This window comes from Lygodium microphyllum, chromosome 21, assembly GCF_053477565.2.
Source record: "Lygodium microphyllum isolate KBCC chromosome 21, Lygodium_microphyllum_v1.1.10, whole genome shotgun sequence".
NCBI classification, from domain to species: domain Eukaryota; kingdom Viridiplantae; phylum Streptophyta; class Polypodiopsida; order Schizaeales; family Lygodiaceae; genus Lygodium; species Lygodium microphyllum.
Window position 1 is genome coordinate 39,326,649 of NC_141155.1, and position 22,850 is coordinate 39,349,498.

General features: G+C 42.7%; 2 pseudogenes; both read right to left on the reverse strand.

Moving 5' to 3' along the window:
* Positions 1 to 16,198: 16,198 nt before the first annotated feature.
* Positions 16,199 to 16,889, reverse strand: LOC148017902 (eukaryotic initiation factor 4A-13 pseudogene; annotated as a pseudogene).
* A 446-nt stretch (positions 16,890 to 17,335) lies between these two features.
* Positions 17,336 to 17,824, reverse strand: LOC148017903 (AP-2 complex subunit mu pseudogene; annotated as a pseudogene).
* Positions 17,825 to 22,850: the final 5,026 nt, after the last annotated feature.

Sequence of the window (22,850 nt, forward strand, 5' to 3'; positions counted from 1 at the left end):
GAAAGGTGGACAAGAGATGCGCTATCAATTTGTTGATGAAGTGCGTGCCTTGGTCACTGACCAGTTCGATGGGGCAGCCGAATCGCAAGATCACTTGCTCCCATAAGAACTTGGCAGTGATCCTAGCATCATTTTTACGTGTGGCTCTTGCCTCTATCCATTTCGTGAGGTAATCTATGGCCACAATGATGTACTTGGCTTGTGAGTACTGTGCCGCAGGACTGATGGGTCCTATGAAGTCGATTTCCCATTTTTCGAAGGGTTATAAGCAATAATTGGAGTCAACTCCATCTAATCCTTGCGAATCGGGACTTTTTTCCATTGGCACTCGTCACAATGCATGGCATCACGGAAAAGCGTGGGCCACCATAGTTGAGACTGCAGCACCTTTCGTGCTGTCATGTCTCCGCTAAAGTGTCCTCCCGCAATGCCGTTGTGTGCCTCCAATAACACATCGTGCATCTCATGCTCGCATACACATCTACGCAACAATCCGTCTTGCCCTAGCCTATAGAGTTGGCTTGCAATTAGCTGATAGGGCTGGATCTTAAGGATCAAGTGCCTAAGTCGGGCTTTTTCTATTGGTCGCTTAGGTAGTCCGTGCTCAAGAACTTGGACTATGTCATCCGCCCAATATGGTGCTAGATCAGCCTTAAATAAATCTCTCTCACTGGACAAGTGGAATAGATGGGCGTCAGGTAATTCATCAACGATGCCTTTTCCAGCGGCTTCTCCCGTGGGAATGCGTGACATATGGTCAGCCATATAGTGATGTTTTCCTTTCCGCACAACCACGGAGAAATCAAATTCCAAGAGTAGAAGGAACCATCGAGCTATGCGTCTTGTAGCACAAGGTTTGTTTACTAGATAGAGCAGGGCTTGATGGTCCACGAAAAAGATGAAGGATGTGGCCAATAGATAATGCCGGAATTTCTTCACAGCAAACACCATGGCTAATCCCTCTCTTTCTGTTGTCGAGTAGTTCATTCCCATCTCAATGAGTTTTCTGCTAGCAAAGCTCACTGGATAATCTAAGTTGTGCTCACCAGGTTGTCACAACAGTGTCCCCACGGCAACGTTAGAAGCATCGATGTGCACATGGAAGGTAATGGTCCAATCGGGGGCTCGTAGAATTGATGCTGTGGTTAGAGCCTTTTTCAATTCTTAGTACGCTCGTTGGCATGCCTCGGTCCACTCAAAGACAATCAGCAGCTTGTACAATGGTCTGGCGATCAATGCATAGTTCAGTACAAACCGTCGATAGTACCCCGTATGGCCTAAGAAGCATTGCACTCCCTTGTAATTAATTGGGGGTTGAAGGTCAACAATAACCCTAACTTTCGAGAAGTCAGTGGCAATGCCGTTCTTCGACACTACGTGCCCCAAGATACATCCGTGCTTTACCGAAAACCGACACTTTAAGGGGTTCAAGAAGAGAGACGATATAAGCTACACATTCAAAGACTGCACCGAGTTTGTCTCAGTGTTCGATCCAGGTCGAATGGACACACAGGTCGTCCACAAAGACTTCTAACTCCTTACGAAGCATGTCCTTAAAGATGGTGCACATGAGGCATTAGAAAGTGGCAGGGGCGTTAGTCAACCCGAAGGGCATGACTATGTAAGCAAAGATGCTCCACTCAGTGGCGAAGGCGGTCTTGTGCTTGTGTCCGCAGGATGCACTTGCACCTGGTTGTATCGTGAGAAGCCATCCAGAAAACAATAGGCTTCCTTGCCTGCCACCCTCTCAAGCATGTGCTCGGTGTACGGCAATGGATAGTTATCCCTCTTCGTAGCAGCGTTCACCTTCTTGTAATTGACACATACTTGGATTTTTCCATTCTTTTTCATCATAATGACTATGATTGAGACCCAGTCTGTGTGCTCAATTTCGTAAATGAATTCCGCTCTCATCAGTTTGTCAATTTCCTCTTTGACAGCATGAGCGTGTTTTAGATTCATAGGGTACGGTCGCTGTTTGATCGGCGTAGCATCTGGCGTCATGGGTATGTTGTCAGTCACGATACTTAGATCTACCCCCTTAACATCTTCCAAGGACCAGGCGAATACATCTACGTACTCTTGCAAGAGAGCGACAAGACTAATTTCTTCTTCCTCAATCAAGTTATCGGCAATGAAGATTGGTCGGGGTGTTTCCCCTTCCTGAGCCAGATTCACCTCCTTGACCTTGGCTAGTCCCTCAATCAGCTCGTTGGTTTGTCCTTGACGTTTGGCACCTAACAGAACTACTACCCTATCCCCTTTTTTTAATTTTGTAAAGCGCTTAGGAAGGTCTTGCGGTTTTCGTTGTTCTTCCGTTTGCGTATCCCTGGTTTGTTTTACCTTTTCCTGCCTTAACCATCTGCGTCGTAGGTGGACGGGTAGGTCTCCCTTCGTGCGTCTAGTCCTGGGCGGCCTAGGGATTTCTGGATCACTGTCCGACCGACTCAGAGTCGAACTCCCCATCTTCGCTAGAAGTGTTAGTCTCCCCTGGTGGATGCAGTTCAGATGGTGATTTTGTCCTAAGGACTGGTGTCATCCCTGGCTGGGCTAAACTTGCTTGTTCAAGGTCTATTGCTCCTACTTGTTCCAACTAGGCGCAGTCACATTCCCTGCGCATGATCCCTCACTCTATTCTAAAGATATTTCTTTTCTGTGGCTTGGAGTCTTCTCGTATTTGCTCGATTTCTTGTCCTTTAGTGTCGTATTCTACGGTATCTACTTCACCCTCAGTTCCATCACTGAAGGATTGGCAGTCTTCGTATTCATCGTTAGAATCCCCTTCCTCAGATTGTCGTCATCTCCTAGGGCTTGGTACACCTCCTATCATTGGTCAGGGAGTAGGGCCCAATTATACATGAGGTTTAAGTCATGCACTCTGGTCCATTGCCACTTGGATTCACCTAAGAGATCCTGTAGTGGTTTGAAGTTTGTAGCTGAATTGCCAGCTAGCTTGTCTGTCAAGTATTCCAGCATCTCCTAGAGTTCCCTTTTGTTAGTTGGGACTTGGAAGTTGACAGGCTTACGCTTTTCCCGAAGGGTTCCTGCCATCATGTAGACTGGTACGGAGAGTGTGTTGCTAGGCTTGCCGATCATTTTCATGGTTTGCTCATATGCCTCATGGTTTGAGAATGGCAGGTCGATTGCAGCAAGAACGTGCATCCAATCCCGCTCATCTTCTGGGCATGGGATATACTTGGTCAAGGGCCCATAGGACTCCTTGACCTGAGTGTTACCCTTGAGCATAGCAGAGATGGCATCTAGGTCGACCTGTGAGGTCTTCCAAGTATCCATCTCTATCCTTATGGCCTTCGTTCTGTTGCCAAGAAAGATCAAGCCGTTACCCCAATCTTCGATGACTCTAGCATTGTGCATCCAAGGTTGGACTAATAGGATATCGTAGTCCACTCCGTTCATGACTATAAAGTCAACAAAGAACTGGACGCCTGCAATCTTTACTGGCCAATTCTTAAGTACCCCAAATGGCTTTACTCTCATACACTTTGCTAGTGTAACATTAAACCTAGCAATTTCGACAAGCGGTTTCCCCAAGTTTAAAGCACTGCATGGCTAAGCACACTAACCCCAGCTCCCGTGTCTACGATTCCCTTTCTTGTTGTGTCACCTAGGGCTAGGACCGATAAGACTGCGTGCATCTCATAACCTTCCCAGAAGGCATTGACGTGCAAGGATTTAGGCATAGAGTGTAACGTCAAACTTGGTATTTGCGTTTGTGCGTCATGGTCTTGAGGGTCTGCCATGACCTGCTCTCATGACCCTTCGACCCACTGCTTAAGATCTTGCCATAGGGTAGGATGCTACCTAAGCAGATCTCCCAGGCTAAGTGTTACAAGGGTAGTCACTAGCGTGGTCAGGAGATCATTGGATACTCGTCTCTCCCCTAACTTGGATTGTCTTGACCAATGGCCGTGACTGATCTGCGGTTCTGTAGCATCAAGGCTTGGTCTTAGCAGCAGTGCTTGTGGTGCGGTTGCTTCTGCTTACTGCTATAATGAAACTGTAATTACAAACTTTATGTACTTTTGAAGGCCGTAGAGGGTATTTATAGGGATCTATACATTCCTATTTATATTTCTTGTCTACTATGGTGTCACCCATCATCTTCCATCAGTAGATTGATATATGTATGAGATTTTAAGTTGTTACCTACAACATTTGGATTATGTTCAATAGAAATTATTCGTGTATTAGTGTATATATTGAGCCATAGTCTCAGTTTATGTTGAGATATTGTCTCAAGTGTGTGCATATGCCTTTGTATTGGTCATATCTATAAGATCTTTGCCATGTTGTTGATTTTCTATGTCATTGTGAAGACTTCGATAGCCACATTTCAATGATGTCACCTATTCTAATATGTTATTATTGGCTAGTTTTGGTTATCCTGATTTAGGGGTGATATATAAGATTGGAGATGATAGACATATTCTAGAACTTGGCCGTAGTAATCTGAATCCTACATATATTCAATACAAAGTTGTTGGATGCATTCAATACAAATGCAACTTCTTTGGAACCTTACTTCAATATGTGTGTGTTTTCTAGATGTGTTGGCTCACCAATTAGTTCTAAAAATTTCTCATTTAGTTGTTTTCAAGCCTTCTTCACGTGAAATGGTTTTGGCAGAGGCATTACTTACTTATTTTTGAAGACTTGATTAAAATATATATCCAATTTTTGATAGAGCATAATGTATGACTCAGAACTCATTCCCACCTTTTCACATAATCCCTGAGCATCTATAGCAGTAAACAAGTTTCTCACACCCCTAAGATATTCACTTGTGACACCATCTACAATCCTTGAATTTACAATTTTCCAATGTATTTTTTACCATATCCTTACTTAGGCCTTTGGCGATAGTATCATTCTCTGCATGAGGGAACATGTTTCTCATTGTAACATATTGATCATATATCCATCTATGATATTGTCCACTTCCTTTGATTAATTGGTGAATTAGTTTAACTAACCAGATGTGTCAATGTGCTTCTTTGGTTTTTAAAGTGGGCCCAATCTCCAATTTTTTTGTGAGCTTCCTCTTTATTTTTGGAATCTCCTTCTCCAAGTCCATAAGTTTAGATTGTAACTCTGTATTCTACTGTAATATTTTTGTTGAAAATATTATGAGCCTCCTGAGTCTCATGCAATGACAATGTCGGTATTGTGGTCACAGACGATGCGGGCTTTAATTGGTACACTTTCCACTAGCAAATCAAGTCTAAGGTCTAAGAATCCGCTTAGCTTCATAAGAACCTCCTCTTAGGAGGAGATCAAGATGAAATTAATTAATTTATGGCAAATTTTTTTTGTATTATCCCTTCTTTCCCCCAGTCGAAGGTCATGCTGGAGGGAAGGGAGTGAAGCGGGGATGACTTAGCCCGCTCGCTGGAGGTCATGGGGGGAGAAAGACCATGCATCAGGGAGGGGGGGGAAGGTCCTCTCCCTATCCCATATAAACCCCTATGGGGGGGGAGTAAGGGAGGTAGTCGTGAGAAGGGATGCTGTTGTCAGACGCTGCCGCGATCGGGTGAAGGAGAGAATTCTGAGAAGTAAGGGAGGGAGCCATCACGCCACCAGGATGCGAGAAGGAGTGAAGAGGGAAGCGCCACTCTAATTGTGCCGAGAGGGAGGAGGATTGCCTGAAGAATCGCTGCTACCATACTTTGCTTCTTGCCCGCCAACAACCGGCAATATTCGTCATCCCCTCTCCCTCCACATGGTTTCTAACTGCCACAGAAGCTTCCAATAAGCTTCTTGGAAGCTTCTAAGGGAGCTCCCTAAGCCCCTTTCCTATTAAAATTCACCTTCAAAGTTCATTTTAAACTCGGGTTCCTCTCAAGTGGGTTTTTATAACCCCCCTCCCCCCACGGGATTTAAGCACCTTCCCCTGGTCCGTTTAAAACCCCCATTTCCGTGGTTTTCCATAATCCCTTCCCGAGCAATCTTTACACCCCCTTTCCCCTTGGAGTTTAAGCCCCCATGCCCCCAAATCCCACCTTGGACCGGGTTTTAAAGACCCTTTCCGTGGGAAATCCCCACTCAAATTCATATTTACTTGCAGCTCTTAAAAATCCTTTCTATTGCCTTCTCAAGCGGTCTCTTATAACCCCAGGAATTAGGCTTTTCTTCCCCTTGCATCCTCGGAAATTAAACCCTTTCGGCCCTTGGTTTCCCCAAAACTCACCTAGCCTGGGTTTTTCAAGCCCCTTTTCATAGCATCCCCACAAAGTTTTTTTCCCTGTTTTCCTTTTAAAAGCCTTCCATTACAAGTCTTTTAAATCCATTCCCTACTTCGAGGAGGCAGACTACAAGGCCTTCTATTAAGCTCAATTCTGAAAGACAGTGCAATCGGTCAAGGAAGCCGAATCTCAAAGGGAGTTTCGTGTGTAAGGGAGACGAGCCAAGATCATAAGTCTGCGGCCAAGGCAAGAAAGTTGAATACACGATGGCTCCTAAAAAGGCACAAGGCGCAACCGTAGGAGGATCATCTCCTAACATCCATGTGGATATTTCACCACAAGTCTAGGTTTTCTTCCTAGATTTTGATTTACATCATAATATTACAATTGTGCATGGATCATTTATGGAATTAGGATGCGCTTTTTCAATTGAAATACTTTGGCTAAATTAAAGGAAATAGCTTACGATCAAAGAATCGGTCATTTGTATTTTTCAAATAAACAAATGAAAAAAAGAGCATAAGATCTCTATGCATTCCTAGCAAGTGGTTTTTATGCATTGCAAAGTAACGAATTTAGATCAACTAATGATCCTCTTTACAAGTCGAAATTATTGTGGTACACTTCGATTATGCATGGAAAGAATAAATCACATGTCGCATTATTAGGCATCTTTCCTTCGAAATGATTCATTAAAAGAAGGTTGCTAGTAATCCGTAAGAATTTGCAAGACATGGAAATGGTTCTTGGGCTGCATGAAGTAGATTAAACTCTAGTCAATTGGCTTAAATCTCAATCAACTACGTAAATAGTTACGAAAGGTTGTGTAATGCTCATTCAACGTACAAATATATCATTTTGAAAAGAAGTTAGAAAAAGGATGCATGGTTCACATAAAACCCTTAAGCTTAGTAGCATGATTCTTGATTGCATGTTATAAAAGTATCAATAGGAATTATGCCATAACCTAACATAAGCTTTGATCTTAACCAAAAAAAATTAGGGATTGTAAATCTAAGCATACGTAGGCAAATAAATCATGTGATTGCGAGAAAGGTATCGTAAATATATTCAAGAATAGACAAGTAAATTTGTTTACCCTAAACACCTAAACCACGAGGGACTCGCTTAGGAGTGGTTAAATCGATGCATCATATCCCAAGTGCTAACTAGGATTTAGCACGTTAAGGATGTGACCGAGTCGCTCTTATTTCCAAGCTAAAACTTTCATATCCTAAAAGACCTATCCACATCACGGAATGTAGGGACAATAGGACATACTTGTGAGAAACGATCTAGGGTTTTTACCCTAAGGTTCGCTCGCTAAAAGGATGAAACTCGGTTTAAATTGGAACCCTAGGAGCGAAAATGTCGGCCTAGTGCAATCAGGAACGGATTGTTATGAAGACACCCTAACCTTGTTTCCTATCTAATCATGATTTCGTGATGAGAAGACGCCATTTGATGGGTAAAATAGTCCCATGGGTTTTGATGCAACACTTGTGCAACAAATTGCAAAGCCGCATGATCTTGTGATTTGATCACAAAGGAATGGTCAATTCCTCTGAATAAGATTGGCAGATTCTTGCACAAGTTTATCTTGCAAGAGGATGAGTAGTCATCCTGACATAGCACCTTTCTTGGGAAAAGTGACCAAGATAAGGGGATTAGATATTTGCTTGGAAGCAAAAAACCAATCAGTAAATTGGAATAACATATTTTGTATCAACAGAACTTAAGGTATTGGTTAAGTTGGATTAATAGGGTACGGCCCTAACCCAAAGACATAAGGGTTAAAAAAACAAACCCTTGGAAATCTTGCCAAGTCGCAATTGATCCCGGATTGAATGCTGAATGCATTCGGAAAGAAGGATTCACTCCTTAGGAGTTCGCCAAAATAACGACCATTGGAAACGATTATGCTTGTAACAGTTTAGAGAGCATTGTTTGCTTTGTTTGCTCAAAGAATTAAAGGATGAAAAGATATTTAATGCTTCAGGTTGAAGGCCTGAACGAAGAGGTAGCCTCTGTTACCCCCGACTGTCTGCGTGACCCTAACCAAGGAGGTTGTTGACCGTGCCGAGAAGGTGGACTGAACCCGCCGCGAGAGGTCTCTTCGTTGAGCGCTACTTGGAGCAAGAGGACGCTTGGGTGCCAGGGGGGATTCGGCCTAAATCCCTCGCCTTCCGGGCCCTGCACAAGAGGCCAACGTGACTCGGGATTGGATCTCGAGGCCCGCATGCTAGTCTACAGGTGGAATCTTGGATTAGTAATCCCTGTGGATTGCTGGATAGCCTTCAGGCGGATTATGGATAAGCCTTCGGGCTGGACTTTATAAATATATTTCAAAGATAAATATGATAACCTGTTGAAAAGGAACTTGTTTGACACTGCTTTTCTATGTCAAGGAAGTGCTATGATTACGTAAAGGTACCAGTGCCTAACGGGCTAATTAAGGAAGCTAATTGATGCATGTCCAACTAAATGTGGTAGGTAATTAGATAACTAAAACAACCTGAGAAAAGTGCGGTGGATGTGACCATGGGTCCGTCCTACGGATGGGTGGTCCCCATTGGCTGGGAACTTTTCTCAAATGGACAGCAAGAATATCATTCAAAGGAAATGAATAGCAAGGGCGCTGACCTAGAATCTAGGTTATGCTAATTCTGATTTATGCTGTTTTAGGGGAACAGAATGGGACTATGCCTTTTGGCAGAGAGGTCGAGCCTTACATCCCTCTCGTTTCCCATTCTCCTTGAACCAAGTGCAGCGTGAATTCACTTCGGCCCAGGCATTTCTGCATAAAGTAGTTCGCTCGGGGTTTGACGCTAGTTGCCGTTTAGAAAATGACCATTAGGAGAAACCCTGATTCACGTCGGCCCTAAGTGGGAATGGCCAAAATACTTCCGCTACGTGGCAGACGCGGAAAGTCCTAGATCGCAAACAAATGGACACGTTACAGTTGGTATCAGAGCGAACCAAAACGAAGGATTTGTTTATAAGAAATCTTAATAAGAAGTAAAGCAAATGTTGATGTTCCGAACATTTCCTTACTTTCGATGCTATCTTGTAGAATTATGAAGCATGGAACATGTTCTTAGTGTTCCGAATCATGTTTATGACCGCGATGCATTCCTCGGATTATCGACAAAGAGTTGAGATGATGAATATCCTAGATCGTATCTATAATCTATCACCTTTGTACGTGGAACGAAGATGGACGGGTGACTCAGGAATCTACTATATAACTGCCCACCGGTTTGCATACCTTCAAACCAACCTAAAGAGGATCAAGTGGTTGGAAGACCTGAAGATCGTGAAGCTATTCATTTTTGTGGAGGCTCACATAAACTCAACTTTACATATTCGAGGTCGGAGGGTTGATCTGAACTCATATATATATGAGGAAGTGACCCGTGTAATCCCCATCGACATGATCAAGGTATTGGGGTGCTATGAGAAGAATGGATTCCAAAGGAGAGGATACCCTAGTCTTCCGATGACTTACCGATTCCTGAATATTCATGACCCGAAATCATACTATTATCCAGTTCCCATAGATAAATGTAATACAACACTATTCTCCCCAAACTAAATGTAACAGCTACTTTGCCATACCAAGAGATGTTGTACTCCGAAAGGGCTAGACCCATATAAATGGAATAAGACTTCTTTTTATCAATGTTTGTTTCGTTTATGAGAATTGATAAAAAGTTAAGTGGCTAGATTGCTTGGTTGATAACTGAAATGGATATGAAATATAAATCATAACGATTAACTAATAATAATGTTAAGAAACCTTTATCCAGGCACAACCTCAAATACAGATTCCCAATTCGCCTCCTACATCAAGTACTGCTATAATCCAGGAGAAGAAGTTTCTTCTCAAGCAAATTAAGCTGCCTGAATTTGACGGGAAAGGCAGAACTATCCAAGCGGATGCTGAAATTTGGATAGAGTCTATGGGGGATTAGTTTGAAGTTGCCAGTACTGCACCCACCAACCAGGCTATGCTTACCAAGCTGAAGCTCACCAGCGAAGCCAGGCTTTGGTGGAAACAATGGTGCAAAGATCAAGGGATCGCAGAAGGATCTGTTACCTAGGAAAAACTGAAGAAAGCCATGCAAGGAAAATACTTACCACCTGCGTATCGCACGCAGAAAATGAATGAGTTCTACGAGCTGAAACAACTGGGACTCACTCTTGATGCATACTACTCTAAATTCGTCTCACTTCTTAAGTATGCTCCACAAATGGACATGACACAACAGGTGTCAAAATTTTGTGCTGGTTTAAACCCACCAGTGAATACCTGTCTCGAATCTCTGCGCCCATCAAATCTTTAGGTTGCACTCATTCAAGCTATGCCTATAATTAAGGAGATGCAAGCTAAACCAAGAGGTAACAGAACTTGGTCTTATAATGACCCAAACAGAGGAGCATTTAGGCCTCAATTGAAGAGAGTTCAAGGTCAGAATCGGGGACAAAGAAAGAAAGCAAGGACTAATAATGTCAACAACTTTGTCCCTACTCAAAGCAATGGCCGAAACTTCCGATGTTTCCACTGCAACGAGCCCGGTCATTTCAAGAGGCAATGTCCCAAGCTTGGAGGACATCGCCAAGCACCTTTCCAAGGAACTGGTCGTGGATAGGGAGCCACTACCCGAGGCAGAGGAAGAATTGCCTGCGTTGCCAACAACAGGGAAATATACAAAGAAGAAGATCCGACTATGGAAGCAGAGTTTGAAAGGGCGACTGTCCATGCCGCTCTACACAAGAAAGGCCCGAATTGCCAATTCTCGATGATTCAGACACCGTCGAACTATCAAGGTAAAGGTTTCAAGACCTTGATTGATTGTGGCAATATACATTCCTTTATCTCACCAGCTTGTGCAAAAAGGTTAGGAATAGCCACAGTAGAAGCACCTACCTTGCTTGTGAAATTAGAAAAATGGTCGTGAAGTCACTTGTACCAAGCAAACTGCTAAGGTGGAATTCTTTCTCGGAGGAAATATGACTTCGGTCAAATTCAGAGTCATGAACCTAGGCATCCATAAGTGTCTACTCGGAATGGATTGACTTAAACCTAATGATGCCCACATTCATTGTGGGAAGGGCCAAATTTCCTTTCGAAACTCTGAAGGGGAATTGGTCACAACTCAAGGTGAGGCACGAAAGCCAAAAATTCAATTGGCCAAAGCATCTCGGATTGTAAAGGGAGTTAGAAAGGGACTACATGTCTACTTGATTAAGCTCAATAAGTTAGATCAGAAGCAGGAGTCTAGTGAAGAACCTTCTTGGCTAAAGGAATACACGAACATATTTCCTGAAGAGTTGACAGAACTTCCGCCTCAAAGAGAAGTGGATCATGAGATGAAGCTAGTGCCAGGAGCTGGGCCAATTGCAAAGAGACCTTATAGAATCTCCATCCCAAAAGCAATTGAGCTGAAGGAACAACTCAAGCAACTACTAGATCAGGGCTACATCCGTCCTAGTAGTTCACCATGGGGAGCTCCAGCACTGTTCCAGAAAAAGAAAGATGGAACGCTTTGACTGTGTATTGATTACAGAGGGTTGAATCAATCAACTGTCAAGAGCAAGTACCCTATTCCTAGAATAGATGAGCTTCTTGATCGTCTTCAAGGTGCTAAGATCTTCTCCAAGATTGATCTCAGGTCTGGTTACTATCAGATAAGGATCAAGGAAGAAGATATCCCAAAGACGGCCTTCAACACAAGATATGGACACTTTGAGTTTCTAGGTATGTCATTCGGGCTTACGAATGTGCCTGCAACCTTCAACAGGTTAATGCAGGATATCTTTAGGCCATATCTTGATGATTTTGTGCTCGTCTTCTTCGACGACACTTTAGTCTATTCCAAATAGGAGGAAGATCATGAACCCCAACTTTGGATTGTCCTTGAGACAATGAGGTCACACAAGCTGTATGCTAAGATGAAAAAATGTGCATTCTTCAAGCATCAGATTGAATATGTAGGATTCATCGTATCAACGAAAGGAATCTCAGTGGATCCGGCCAAAGTCAGAGATGTGCTAGAATGGCCAACACCAACAACTGTCAAAGAAATATGTAGTTTTCTTGGATTGACAGGATGGTATAGGGTCTTCATCAAAAACTATGCTTTGATTGCAGCACCTCTGACGAAGTTACTGAAGAAGCAAACATCTATTGCATGGTCAACTCCCGAACAAACCAGCTTTGATAGATTGAAGCAAAGTTTGGTATCATCACCTATCCTAAAACTTTCAGACCTCAGTATGGAGTTCGAGGTAGTAACTGATGCTAGCACGCTTGCCTTAGGATGTGTGCTCATGCAGGAAGGTCATCCTGTAGCATACTCTTCAAGGAAACTGAAGAGCCATAAGAAGAATTATGCTACCCATGATCTAGAACAGTTAGCTTTCATCCATAGTCTAAAGCTTTTGAGACACTACATGTTGGGTAACAAGTTTACACTAGTGACTGATCATAAAAGTCTCAAGTGGATCTTTACCCAGAACAAGCTCAACATGAGGCAACGTCGGTGTATTGAAGTGCTGGAGGAGTATGATTTTGAAATCAAGTATCGACCTCAAAATGAGAATGTAGTTGCCGATGCACTCAGTCGCAAGGCATTCCTTAATTCACTAGTCTTGCAAAATCCATCAACAGCTAGATCTCTAGCTACAAAGGTATCTATGAAAAACAACCCAATACTTGAGCTAGCTAGAGAAGAAGCATGTCATGATCCATCCTATCAAAAGATGCTAAGGGAGATCTCTATCAAGGACCAGGACCAAAAGCTACAGGCTAAGTATCATGAATTATCTATCAATAGTGGACTTGTCTACTATAGAACGAGGTTATGTATACCGGCAAGCCAGTCACTTAAGCAGAAGATAATGTGGGAAGCTCATGATTCCCCTTTCTCAAGACATCCTAGCTATACCAAGACTCTCAATGCAGTTAGGAAGAGCTATTATTGGGAGAGGCTTAAAGGTGACGTTCTCAAATATGTCACTAAGTGTTTGTCTTGTCAACGTATCAAAGCCGAACATGTCAAAATGCCAGGAAAGTTACAACCACTCGACATTTTCCAAATGAAATGGGAATTCATCAATATGGACTTTGTCATTGGCCTACCCCAAGTTCAGGGAGGATACAACTCCATCATGGTTGTGGTTGACATGCTTACTAAGGTTGCACATCTAATTCCAGTAAAGACAAACTATAAAGCCTCAGACATTGCAAGGTTGTTTATCAATGAGATATTCAAGATACATGGGCTACCCAGAAGAATCATTAGTGATCATGATTCTCTCTTCACATCATACTTCTAGAGAGCTATCTTTGAAGCCATTGGGACTCAACTCTATTTTAGTACAACTTACCATCCCCAAAACTGATGGCCAAACAGAGCGAGTCAATCAAGTCATTGAGGATATGCTAAGGGCACACTGCTGTCGTGAGCCAAAAAGATGGATTCAATACTTTCCTTTGGTGGAGTTTGCCTACAATGCTTCTTACCAACAAAGCATTCAGATGACCCCTTTTCAAGCATTGTATGGTCATGACTGTCGAAGTCCCCTAAACTTCTCAAATCCAACCTTGAGGGTTGAAGCTTCAAGGCAGATGTTGGAAGAGATGGATGACCAAATAAAGTCAATAAGACAGTACATCTAAGCCGCCAAGGATAGACAGAAGGCATACGCGGATTTGAAGCGTCAAGATAGAATCTTCGAGGAAGGAGACATGGTCTTCATTCGTCTACGCCCAAAGAAGAGTTCCCTATCCTTAGGAAATTGCAAGAAGCTAAGTCCAAGGTATTGTGGAGCTTACAAGAAGGAGTGAAGAGGGCAGCACCACTCTGATCGTGCCAAGAGGGAGGAGGATTGCCTGAAGAATCATTGCCGCCATACTTTGCTTCCTGCCTGCCAACAACCGACAATATTAGTCATCCCCTCTCCCTCCACGTGGTTTCTAACAACCACCACAGAAGCTTCCAAGAAGCTTCTTGGAAGCTTCTATGGGAGCTCCCTAAGCCCCTTTCCTATTGAAATTCACTTCAAAGTTCATTTTAAACTCGGGTTCCTTTAAAACCCCCTTTCCTATTGCCTCTCAAGCGGGTTTTTATAACCCCCCTCCCCCCGCAAGATTTAAGCACCTTCCCGTGGTCCGTTTAAAACCCCCGTTTCCGTGGTTTTCCATAAGCCCTTCCCGAGCAATCTTTACATCCCCTTTCCCCTTGGAGTTTAAGCCCCCTTGCCCCCAAAACCCACCTTAGACCAGGTTTTAAAGACCCTTTTCGTGGGAAATCCCCACTCAAATTCATATTTACTTGCGGCTCTTAAAAACCCTTTCTATTGCCTTCTCAAGTGGTCTCTTATAACCCCAAGAATTAGGCTTTTCTTCCCCTTGCATCCCCGGAAATTAAACCCTTTCGGCCCTTGGTTTCCCCAAAACTCACGTAGCCCGGGTTTTTCAAGCCCCTTTTCGTAGCATTCCCACAAAGTTTTTTTCCCTGGTTTCCTTTTAAAAGCCTTCAATTACAAGTTTTTTAAATCCATTCCCTACTTCAAGGAGGCAGACTACAAGGCCTTCTAAAGCTCGATTCCGAAAGACGGTGCAATCGGTCAAGAAAGCCGAATCTCAAAGGGAGGTTCGCATGTGAGGGAGACAGGCCAAGATCATAAGTGTGCATCCAAGGCAAGAAAGTTAAATACGCAATGTCTCCTAAAAAGGCACAAGGCGCAACCACAAGAGGATCATCTCCTAACATCCATGTGGATATTTCACATCAAGTTGAGGTTTTCTTCCTTAATTTTGATTTACGTCATAATATTACAATTGTGCATGGATCATTTATGGAATTAGGATGCGCTTTTTCAATTGAAACACTTTGGCTAAACTAAAGGAAATAGCTTACGATCAAAGAATCGATCATTTGTATTTTTCAAATAAACAAATGAAAAAAAGAGCATAAGATCTCTATGCATTTCTAGCATGTGGTTTTTATGCATTGCAAAGTAACGAATTTAGATCAACTAATGATCCTCTTTACAATTCGAAATTATTGTGGTACACTTCGATTATGCATGGAAAGAATAAATCGCATGTCGCATTATTACGCATCTTTCCTTCGAAATGATTCATTAAAAGAAGGTTGCTAGTAATCCGTAAGAATTTGCAAGACATGGAAATGGTTCTTGAGCTGCATGAAGTAGATTAAACTCTAGTCAATTGGCTTAAATCTCAATCAACTATGTAAATAGTTAGGAAAGGTTGTGTAATGGTCATTTAGCGTACAAATATCTCATTTAGAAAAGAAGTTAGAAAAAGGCTGCATGGTTCACATAAAACCCTAAAGCTTAGTAGCATAAATCTTGATTACATGTTATAAAAGGATCAATAGGAATTATGCCATAACCTAACATACGCTTTGATCTTAACCAAAAAAAGTTAGGGATTGTAAATCTAAGCATACGTTGTCGAAGGGTTTGTGAAAGTAATGTCGCAACCATAGAAGTCCTTGATAAATTCCAGGATAAAAGATCAATCGAAACAAGTAATCAAGACAAATATGATGCCAAGTAACAAATATATTACTACCAAGTTATCTCTTGTAATACAGAATTATTCATTGATGTTGCTCTTCCAAAGTCTGGATTTTGATCATATTCAGAACAAGTTCAAAAAGTTCTTCTTGAACAAAGGATGCATCATGAGAAATTTCCACAACTGTAGGCTATACAAAATACCTTCTCTTTTCAGGACACTGAGATTGTCTTTCGTCATTCATGAAATAGGTATAGTACCTTTAATTTTCATATTAGTGTATCATCACAAATGGATTTCTAAAGCTGTTGAAGGCCTAAGATTGGCAACCAGCAGACGCTCTGTTTTTATTAACTTGTATAGTTCACTCTGTTCAAAAAACAAACTGCTACAGACTCTCTCGAGTTTGGCTGGAGTTTTGGAGAGGTAATCATAAACCTTACACACTCTGATTGCGATACAGATCCGATGGAAGCAACTGAAAGATGTCATAAATCTGATCCTTGAAACCTCGAGACAGCATCTCATCGGCTTCATCCAGAACAAACATTTTGATGTAATCTGGACGAAGAGAACCACGTCGAAGCATGTCATACACGTGGCCAGGAGTACCAACAACAACATGTACTCCACTCTGAAGAATCCGAATGTCCTCTCTAACACTTGCACCACCAACACACGCATGAACTTTCACCTGCAAGTAGTTTCCCAAAGCTCGCTTAACTTTTTCAATCTGCTGTGCAAGTTCTTGGGTAGGTGCCAGAACAAGCGCCTGACACTCAAACAAGCTATAGTCAAGCTGCTGTAGGATCCCAGAGCAAAATTGTGGTAGTCTTCCCAGTTCCAGACTGTGCCTGTTGAATAACGTCGAAGCCCTTGACAAAGGGCACTATTCCTCTCTGTTCTATAGCAGATGGCTTCTCGAAACCATACGCATAGATGCCTCTCAGAAGATTTTCATGTAGTCCCATTTCATCAAAACTCTCACAGACCTCATTCCAAGTTGAGCTTATTTCTTCCCCGTCTGCAGTCAGGTTGACCAATTAAATAAAGTTCGTGTGTTCAGTATGCTGTATTTGCTCCATCTTGGTATCGTAAACGCGAGCATCGTATCCTTCCGAACTCGCCATGCTTCTTCAGTTCCATCACAGCGCAGAAGGCAAGAAAGCTAGAGAGACAAGGCGGCAAGAGCTGATCCAAGGACCTGCTCGTTTCTGTCTCTGGAGCACACCAGTCCTCTACTGGTAATTTTTCCCCAGGAATGCCACAAGCACTCCTCCCCTCATTCCAGCAAGACTTCAGCACCCCTCTAATTCCAGCGCTTTCTCCCCCCCAATCCTCTCTCTTCCTCCTCGTCACTGTTTTCCTTTCAATCCTCTCTCTTCCTCCTCGTCACTATTTTCCTTTCAATCCTCTCTCGTGCCCCAAATTGCAGAGCTTTTTCTCTGATTCCCCTTCCTCTCCTCTCAGATTAACATAATCCCCCCAGCTTTTTCGTCATTTTTCCCCTCTATTTAGCGCAGAGTATCGTCTTCCCAATCCAATATCACCAAATCGAATTGCATACTGGCAACTATCACAATATAGACGTTACTAATTCGCATGTACAGAAATGAGCAGCCACCAATCTGTCGCACAGGACAAGTTCCAAGATCTTTGGTCTGCATAATGTGCATCCTGAAGGCGTCCTCCATCTTCTCGTGGGATGAGCTTTTATTTGTGCTTCCTTTTCAAGTCCTATCTTATCATTCAGACCAAGTTTCCAGTCCGGCATTCCCGATAAGAAACATTTCATAAGAATTTTTCCTGTTACATCACACCTCAAAACTGTTCCTTTTGAAGACATTAGAAGGTTTACACTCTCAACTATTTCAAGAAAGACCTCATTTTTCTTGTAAACCAAGCCTTCTCTACGCCATCCCACTGCTCCTATTACTTGAAGAGTTGCATTTGCTGGAGGTCTTGAGTCTTGTGGCTTTGAAGAGAAAGGAGAGCGAACACCCTCCTGTGTGATGTAAAGCTTTAAAATCTCAGGAGATAGATTCTGGGGATAACCAAAATCCATAATTTCATCTAGCAATTCATAGATAAGGACAAAGTTATTTCGAATCGCATCTTCATCAAAAGCACCACCAAAATATGACTTGAAAAGTGCTACTGCCTCTTTCCCAAGTAAAGGTCATAGATACGTTTCCAGAGATGCCATCTCCTTTTGGCAAAGCCCACAACTCCTCCATCTATCTCAGCATAAGTCGTGCTGTTAATGAACCAAGGCGGTCTCCTCACAGTAAATAGGACATTGCCAGTCTCTCCAAACTCTAAGAAACCTCCTCAAACGATCTGCAATGCGCCTCTGTCTCTAAAATGCTGCCACATTTACCATAAATATTAATAAGTGTGCTATTAACAAAAACATCTGAAGTGAAGCCCTTCATGTGAGCATCTATACTCATACGCAGAGAATAAATGTAATCACAACAACTAAGTGTGCATAAAGTATTAAATCGCACACACAACTTTCGGGTGGTTTTCACATCTCGAATGCGCAGCAATACGACATTCACCCCCTCTAATCCTGTGCATCCTCCGGATGAGCCAACTACCCATGATCATTATCATCAAGATCCACAAACAAATCAATCTCTTCGTTATGCATTTCCGGTAGATCAACAAGATTATCAGCCATATCATCTGTCTCTTCCATTGGAGTTTCTTGTCGTTGCTCTTCTCTTGAAAATTCTTCCAATGCATAGTCTTCATCATCCCTTTTCTTGAAAATCTTGATTCTTTTTCCAGCAATAGGCACTCTAAGCACTGTCCCATCCAATTCAGTCAGCTCATATGTTGCATTATCAAAGACATGTCTGACTATGTATGGCCCAAACCATCTTTTCACCATCTTCCGAAGTGCAGTATGCTGATTTTCAAGACTGCTATCAAAGACCAATACCCAATCTCCTTCTTCTATTGCTCTTGGCCGCAAGCGATGCCTACTGTCAAACCTGTCCTTATTCCTTAGTCTAGCAACCTTCAACCTGTCAATAGCTAGCTGAATATCCTTAGGTCTCCTCTCCAACTGTCGAATCCGAAGAGCTAAGAGCTCCTCTCTCGTCAAATCCTCCTGCCAAGGTAAAACTAACCAAGTCAAAGCACAAGTCTCAATCGGCATAACAAGTTTCTGACCATACATCAACTCTGCAGGCATATATCCTGTGGTAACACTATGAGTCGTACGATCAGCCCACAAAGAAAATGGTAGAAGTCTCGGCCATTCTCCAATCCGTCCGCTGCATGCTTTGGCTAATGCTTTCACTATCGGCGGATGCCCTCTTTCACTCTTCCCATTTCCCTCTGGATTATATGCTGTGGTTAGAGCCAATTTGATTCCTAGCTGAGAGAAAAACTCTCTAGCTTCATCTGCATCCAATTCACCACGATCCGCAGTGATCTTACCCACACAACCATACCTGTAGAAAATTTCCTCCAATAAGAACTTACACACTGCACTAGTGGTCTTCGTTCTCAAAGATCTGCCCTCAACATGATTAGAAAGATCCTCTCTAGCCAAAACAATGTATCTCATCTGCCATAGACCCATAGGCATAGTAACCAAATCAACTACCCACTTATAATGAATGCATAGTGGATAGGTCGGATGAAGCTCATCTCGATGACGCACTATTGAATACATCTGGCAGTCTCTGCAAGTCTGAACAAAGTGAGAAACATCTCTATACATGCCTTTCCACCAATATTTCTCCTTGATTTTCTCATAAGTAGCCCATACTCCTCTATGACCAGCCCAAGGACTCTCATGAAACTCCCTCATTACCTGCAACTGTGTCTCTCTATCGCAGACAACCCGCAAAGGTAATCCGCCTCTTTTCTTCGGATGCTTCCAAAGAAATCCGTCCTTAAGAAAATATCCATAGGCTTTCCTTCTGATCTTCTTAAACTCTTCATCTGTCCATTCATCTCTTTTGCTTAGTGTACTAAGGTACCTGCCAATCTGCAACCAATCTCCAACATAGAGCTCTTCTGTGAAAGCCACAATATCATAGACATGACAAACATGATCAACCATAGTGGCTGAAATTTCTGCATCATCCTCTTCTGCAAGTAGAGTCACCTCATCATCATATCTGGCTCTAGACAACATATCTGCCACTGGATTATCCTTCCCTGCTATGTGTTTAAATTCTGGATTTAATGACTTAATGTATGCAATCCATCTCAACATAGCTATATCCGGAGTAGAGCAACTTGTGATCATACCAATCAATGGCAAGCAATCTGTCTCTACCACAACTGAAGCTCCAATAAAGTACTCCTTGTCACATTTGAGAGCCGTGACAATCCCCAATAACTCCCTCTTGATTTGCGGATATCTCCTCTGTCTCTCGTTTAGGACTTTCGCCCCAAACCGAATAGCATACCTATTTCCATCTGCATCATCTTGACCCACAGCCCAACCTATGCCAATTGGACTAGTGTCAACTGTCAATACAATAGGCCTATCACAATTATAATCCGCTTTACTGAGAGTAGGAGCATTCTGCAATAACTTCTTCAATTTCCGCATGGCTCTAGTGTGGCTCTCATCCCAATAGAATTTCTGCCCCTTTCGAAGCAGCTGATACAAACAATCTGCTATGTGTGCAAAATGAGGTATCCAAATCATATAAAACACACAAGCACCAATGAATCTCCGTACCTCTGAAGTGGTAGAACAATACTCTGCAATCTTGCCTATAGCATTCACCTTATCAGGTGAAGGTTTCCTGCCATAATATCCACACATATGCCCAACAATGACAACCTCATTCACTCCAAAAACAGATTTTTGCCCTGAAAGTGTCAAGTTCACTTCTTCTAACCTGGCCAAAATCTTCTCACATGCTGAAATATGATCAGCCACAAAGTATCTGCATCCCTGCTCATTTAGGCTCTCATTCTTCTCTTCTTCTGCACACCCTTTAATGGGCACATCATCCAAGAAAGGCATAGTAAGCTGAGGTATGTAATCACAAAGGACCTTATGCATGGCATTCATCATATGCGCAACAGAATTAGTGGCACCTTGAGGCAAGGTACACATCCTGACAAGCCCAATAGGAGTTCTCATGGTGGTTATGTCCCTGCTTTCCAAAGCCAGCTGAAACTGATCATATCCTGAATACAAATCACCCAAAGAATAGATGGCACGTCCAGCAAATGCCTCTACAAATTCATCCACAACTGGACCTATACCAACATTCCTGATAGTAACTCTGTTCACTGGCTGCATGTCCTGAATAAATCGAAGAGTACCATTCTTCTTTGGAACTGTAAACCACCTGTTTGAGTATGGTGCAGATGAAGGCTCAAGGATTCCCATCCTGATTTTCTCATTCAATAAATCAATCAGCTTTGGCAAGTGTGCTTTAGGCACTGGAATAGGTCGGAGATTCCATGGGATATGAGGAATAGTAAAAATGACCATAGGAGTAACAATATCAGGATTCACATATCCAATCTCATGTGGGACAAAAGCAAATCCCCTTCCATGACGCTCAAGCATCTCCTGAAAGCATTGCTTCTCCATGGGTAACAAGAAATCACCATTTCCAATTTTCAATTCAGCAAGTGTCTCTGCTGAAAATTTATGACCAATATGCTCCGGATTCCTCAAAATTTGCTGTTTAGCAGCCCTCTCTATTTGCTGATCACTGTCAGATGGAAGCGGTACAGCAACCGGCTTCACCTTCTTATCCACAGTTTTGTATTTCGTGTCAACCCTGGCTTCATTATGCTCTTCTGCATTACATAAACCTTGCTGTAAATCAGCAATTCTGCACTTCAATGACTGAATATTCTCAGCCCTCTGCTCTATGGACTGGATAGGAATAGCCCCAAACTCTGAATGCTGAAATATTTCAGCAGTAAACTCTGTTGGCTGAAAATTTTCAGCCCTCTGTCTCTCTGAAAGCTGATCATAACCAGCTGGAAACTCTGTTTTCTGAATTTCTTCAGCACTCAACACTCTTTGCTGAGTTACCTCAGCCTCTAACTCAATCTGTGACATAAAATCTGCAATTTCATGAAACATGTCCAGGGACTGCACTAATACATTACCATGACAATTCAGCATATCAGTTTTCAGCATATCTCCCATCTCTGTCATCGTATCTGCACAAATCACACTGTCATACATACCATCTATGTGCTCATCATCCTCCAAAATTCCTGCATTTTTCAAATTTTTCTCCTTCCTGCATATATACTGCCTGGCAGCTCTAGGCAACCTAGAAGTCTTCTGATAGCTCATCAAACTGTTTGCTGAAATCCCAACATAACCGGAGGAGAAAACACTGCTGCTGCCAGGAGGCGAGAACTCCAATCTCCTCTCCTCTGTACCACCGTCGTCTCATGAAACGGCGGAACCTAATGAAAACCCGAATCCCTCACAGTGGGCAAGGGTGCATCTCTGAGAGTATCCCTGTTTCTAACATGGTTCACACATACAGTCATAAACTGAACTGCTCTCATACCATCTTTACTGCGAATCCGTGCATAAGCAGATCCATCATCCATGACCTTTGTCTCCATGCGCATCTCTGTAATGAATGGCTGACCAAGAATTATGGGATAAGAGCATGAATCCTGCACAAAGAAATGAAAATCCTCCTCTACATCACCAATAGAAACCCTGACACTAGGGCAAGCAGCATATAAATCACCTGCAGTGTTATTGGCGGCTCTCATACGCCACCCATGCTCTACATCCATAGGCCATCTGTTACTCTCATAAACTCCACAAACTATAAGATTAATCTCTGAACCATGATCAACCAATGCAACATAAGGCACATGTTTCTCTCCAATCTTTACCATCGTCTCTGTAGTTGCCCTAGCCCAATGGCTCCGCGAAAAGTGACTACGCGGTATCAAAACAGGCTCATCAATTTCAGCATAATGCATAGGCTGAACCCTCTTCTCTACCTGCGGCAAAACAGAAGCATTATCAACCATAACCTCATCATCATCCTCATCCAACTCTCCAATCAAAACTCCCTGTGTGTCAGTGGTAGCCAATGCATGTCTTTTCCTCT